Source organism: Empidonax traillii, unplaced genomic scaffold (genome assembly GCF_003031625.1).
Source record: "Empidonax traillii isolate 1590-97213 ecotype Southwest subspecies unplaced genomic scaffold, ASM303162v1 scaffold137:size1056949, whole genome shotgun sequence".
Taxonomy (NCBI): Eukaryota; Metazoa; Chordata; class Aves; order Passeriformes; family Tyrannidae; genus Empidonax; species Empidonax traillii.
In genome coordinates, this window is record NW_020955330.1 from 719674 (window position 1) to 725492 (window position 5819).

Genomic DNA, 5819 nt, shown 5'->3' on the forward strand with positions numbered 1-5819 from the left:
CATAGTCTGAACAGAAATCTGTTGCTTGCAAATATAAGATGCTTTCAGAAAGAAGCATGACTTCACATTAAAAAAAAAAAATTGCGAAAGATAAATTCATGAAATAATTTCAGCAGCTGGAGATTCTGTTCTCATGCTTTTTTGGAATTTGCAGTTAGCATCAAAAATGGACATGGTCATATCTTTAACCTGGATCTTCATGAGAAAAAAACATACTTGTTTAAAGAGATTATCTGAAACTGAAGCGATTCATGTGTGTGTTATATCCCTGTGGTCCTTATGGAATTAAATGAGAAGGTTCTTAAAAGCAACACACTCTTTGGAGCCTCAGCACATACCTAAATTACATATCTAATCTAAAGCTATGTAAGATTAATGTAAGTAACTCTTTTGCTTTGAAGCCTATGAATTGGCTTTTTAACCTCCTTAGTGTAATTTGAAATAACTCTTTCTATTGGAAACATCAAAACGGAGTCTGAAGCTCTCAGGCATTGACCATCCCATAGCAGGGATCATACTGATAAATTGATAAAGTGAAAAAACACTGATTTAAATACCAATTTTTATTGTAAAGTGTAGAAGAGGATTAATGTGTCTTCAACATTACATCTGAGATCCTAAGTAACCTTAACCAACAATATTTTATTATTAGGTAGCTGGTTTAAATGAACTGAAAACACATCAGGCATCTTCAGTATTTCTAGTAATCAAGCTAAGTGGATTGTGGATAGACTTGAATTTAATATTCCTATTCATCCTAAGTAAAACAAGTTCATTATTGCCTAAATTGTACCTGGACCTGAGAACTGAGAAATGTCATCAGGTGCCATTCTCAGCTGTGGCTCTTACAGCGCAGTGTTCTGGTCTGAGTCTGAATTGTTTATATGGAATAGTACTGTTTGTGCTCAGTAAAATCTGTCAAGGAAGTTTCATATTTTGTATTTCATCAAGCCCCTTAACAGAGCTTGCTTGCAGCAAAAAATACATTAAAAAATTTACATTTTCACACTTACAGAAAATGGCCACATCAGGCAGTGCTTAGGTCAAGGGATGTGGTCTGAAATAAACAGCAGGAAAGGGGAGGTGCTTTTTCCTATTAGAGGTTTTGTCACTACGGGTAGTGTTTTACAGTTTTGGCACTATGAGTTAGTGTCAGCTGTGAGACTAAAGCTGGACTCAGATAAGCAATAAAGAGTTCTTCCATACTAAATCTTCCCCCTTATTCTGCCCTTACTGCATCTATGAACAGTTGCTAAGGTTTGGGAAGAAAAAAGGTGCCATTCAAGAACAAAAGGTTCTTTTTATTGACTGTTTCTTGGCATCAAGGAAAGCCATATGTTTAGATTACAAAGAAAAAACTCAGTGATAAAAAGAGATGGGATCTCTTTATATAATATGACTTAGTTTTGCTGCACAATTGAGCTGTCATCTTAGGGATTTCTTTTTTTCCTTTCAAACTACTGTTAAAATATGAAGATGGGAAAATTGAAATATTGTAGAATGGCAGCACCTGATATCTCTGGTAGTTGAAGTCTGCTTAAGCCTCTCTACTTCTACTTTTAAACTTCTCTGTGACCTATTTTGCTAGAATTCTCCTTGTAGAAAGTCTTAGGAGGCTATATGTACTATACTTTTCTAGTACCATAAATGTCTGTCTATTTGAATCTTGGATGAAGACTGAAAGTGAAAGTTTACTGTTTCAATCAACTGTGGATATGCATCTATATCACATTTTATATATTTTAATGCCTGAAGTTTTATTAATTACAGCCTGAAGAAACACTTGGCTTATGTTTTCTTGTGACTCCCAGATTTTTTTTTTTTCTGTGAATAGGTGAAGAAAAATGCAGGATTCCAGCCAGCATTATTCTGAAATGTTCTCACATTGCACTTTCAGTTTTGGAGTATGTATTTAACCGCTGGAAAAGAGGAGACAAGTACTCATGTCCAGTGCTCTGCCACCAGGTGGTAACATGGGTTGCATATTAGTTCTTGAAGTAGTTTTGTTATTGTGTGATAATGTATGTTTCAAGAGCCCTGAGAACAAATCAGATATTTCAGTGAGTGAAGTAGCTCTAAGAATCTGACGTATGTCATCCATGCTAAATATTTTTTCCACTGTACTTCTTGGACTGGTAAGGTAATTAGCAAAAAACTTTATAGACACTCAGATTTTCTGCTCTCCAACACAGCTTAAGCAGCATAATGAAGTTCTGTTATTATGTTAAGATGAATCTATTGGTTTAAAATTTAAACATTAAAGATTTAAATTAATAATAATAATATAGATCCTTATTTTATTTATTTTTTAAATAACAACTGTATTACAGAAAAGAATTTTAAAAAGCCACCCCCAAAACAAACATCCAAAAAAACCCACAAAAAATAAAAAAACAATGCAAATTCCCACAAATAATAAATTAGACGACATAGATGCAATATAAGTGAAATGATCTAATAAATTCTGACATCTTTCAGGAAACGTGCAAGACTTTCACTTTTCCTTAATAAGTCTCTGTTCTGTTTATCTGAATACTGATATACTAGAATCACAAAATGGCCTGGGTTGGAAGGGACCATAAAGATCATCTAGTTCTAAGCCCCCTGCTGTGTGCAAGGATACCTTCCGCTGGACCAGGGTGCTCCATCCAACCTGGCCTTAAACACTTCCATGGATGGGGCATCCAGAACTTGACTCAAAGAATTTGAAATCAGAGAAACAATTCTGCTTCCCAATGCTGATGTACGGTTTAGTGAAATATCTACCATGCTGGGTTTGAGTAAGGTCAGAATTATCATAAGTACATCACTAAAATGTCACATTTTCGCAAACAATATGTGTATGATCACTGAGTAGTTTTGTTTTTATATGTATCATATTTCAATGTATATAGAAAAATACTGTGTACCAGGATGGCAACAGCTGAAGGAAGATTTGGGCAAATTGACAAGATGTAAATTGTCAGTTTTCATACACAAATTCTGGTATAACGCAGTTGATTAAACATAGAAAACTCATTATCAGAGGAAGAACAGCTATATGTAAAACCCATGGACTTCCAAAGCTAGCAAAATATGAGCCAGGATTCAAATCCTGAATACAAGAAGAAAAAAAAAACAGACTGAGAGCTGTAAATGAAGATTTAAAATTACCCATAACTAGAATCTGCTACTCAAACATTTTGATTTAGCTACAATTTGACAAACTTCCATTTTTCTGTGAATCACCATGGGCCCTTCTGTTAACTCATATGGCCTGTTGAAGCCTGAGCAGAATGCATCACTGAAGAAACACAATCCCTCTTCCTGTGATTTTTGAGTGATTCTTTCAAGACTAGTAATAAGCTTTAGTATTTGATGTTACTATTCTTTTTACCCTATTGTACTACTGATGTTGATTTCTTGTAATTAAGGTACTACTTTTATCTCATGAGAGTGCAGAGAGAAAGGGTAGAATCATGCAGCATATGAGCACAATTTTTTAAGTGGGGTAACAATGGCTGTTGTTACAGAAAAACGTGTCCTGGCTCATGCTGCATAAAATGTACTTGGACTCTTTATTCTTAGACCAGGTAGGTCAGTGTAACCTGCAGGAGAAAAGAAATGTTTAATTAAAGAATTATTAAGTATATTATTTAGTTTTGTTGTATATTAATAATTATATAATAAATTGAGTGACATTTTATATACAATTATAGATAAAATTAAGTATAGTAATATACAATTATATTAACAAAACAATGATGCATCTAAACAGTTATAAATAAAGCCCAAATTTATCTGCATCATTTTAACACAAAATTTGTGTCAGCAGGTAATATGCTCTATGATATTTCTAAATCTAATATAAGTTAAAGATGGCATAGATGGCATGTAAATGCTACAGAAGAAAAAAATCCAGTTAAATAGATGCAAATATTCCAAGCTGATAAATACTTAGCTTAAAAAGAAAAAAAATCTTAAAATTGCAGAACTGGTACTAACACACCAAGTAGGAATCCTGTGTGGTTAGGAAGAAAGAGAGATTGGAAATATAAATAAAAGTAATTTAAATTTAAACTTTACATCCTTTGAGGAAGCTGTATAGGGATTTAAATGTTGCTTGAAGACTGAAGCATATGCCTTTTCATGATAATCAGAAAGTGTAGTCATGTAATTAAGTTTTGTCTTCATGCCATGCTGAAAAAAGTAGAAAACAAAATTTTTATAAGCTCTAGAGTAAGTTATTTATAGACATGCTTGACCTCTCCAGTGCCCCTTAAAAGATATAATATTGAATTCAAGAACTTCAGAACTGAATTTATTAGAGAGAAATTTTAGAGAGTATTTAAGAAGCTCTCCTGTCAATCAAGAGAATTATTAGTATTTTTTAATGGCCCCTGTCCTTGTAAACTTGCTCTAGATACTGCTGGCTACCTACTTAGCTTTCTTTCTGTATTCCTAATCAGAAAAAATATATGGCACACCATGCTTTTCCTAATGTTTCATGTATACAGCACTATGGGAATTTGGCATGTCATCATCCATAGCAATGAACTTTCTAATTTCAGGTCTTATACACGGGTCTGTTAAGATGACACTCTGTAACCAAATTCTTTTTAATTTTAAATTTATCAGTATTACTTTGTGAGATATTTACCAGATATTCATTTAGATTTTTTACTCGTTCAAAAATCTTTGCTTTGGTGGATTTTATATGGTTGCATAAAAGATAAAGATTACAAATTTCTTTTGTGAATTTGTCAGATTATTGCTACAGGAGTCTTTTTGTTTCTCTTCAGTTTAGTACATATTACTTACCTTGCTAGCGGTTGATTTTTTTTTTCTTCATTAATCAGCTATTTGAACTCAATTCCTTGGGTATTTTTAAGAACTCAGAATCTCTTATATCTAGGGTCTATGCATTAGACCTGCGTGTTTATGGATCATTGATGAGTCTCCTGGTACCTTTGACTAACAACCTTTAAACCAACATCTGGTTTTCGTTGCTACCCTCTGAACTGAGAGCTGTAAAGATATGCAGTTGGAGTTGGGTTGTAGCTCATTGCTGCTTATTAAGAGATGCTGAGAACCAAACTTCTTCTAAGACTTGAGAGAATAATGTTGTATCTTTTTTATGTTTCAGGTTCTTATGAAGCAATGGTCATATCTAAGCTTGAGAAGAATGTTTAAATAACATACAACCTCGAAAAAATGAAAACTAGAACTACAGATACCACTACTCAACAGATGCATTCCAAAATTAGTATTCCATGTTTGTTATTATTTGATATTGAAAAGTTTAGGAAAAATAGAAGTGCGACAACTGCTATATCTAATAGAGCCATTTTTTTATGCCCAGCTGCAGTAGCCCCCCTTCTTCTGCTGTGGCCAATATAGAAATGGAAAACTAACAGAACAAATTTGTTTTTTTCCTCTACACTCTGAAACTCTTCTGTGATAAATTGCAGATCTATCTTTTTCAGTGAGTGAGAAGTGATGATTTTAATTTTATGTCTGTTGTGTTGATCTATTAAAAAAGTAACAAAATCCCTTAGTTTCACCAAATTTTATATATGCCAGTCTTCCAACATAATCTCTGTTTCAACATAATCTGTCTAGAATCTTCTCACTCTGTAGCTTTGATCACTACTTGAGATTAGAAATGTACCTTCTTCTTGGAAAAAAAAAATCCTTAAAATTAATGATGTTATGGTTTAAGGCTAACAAACCCAGTTCCAGATATGTTGTTCAAATAATTATTAGGTTTTTCTATGTAGTAGGTTCCTGTATCTTTAAAGATCTTTAAGCCACCTCACTGAGGCTGTGAAATAATAGCC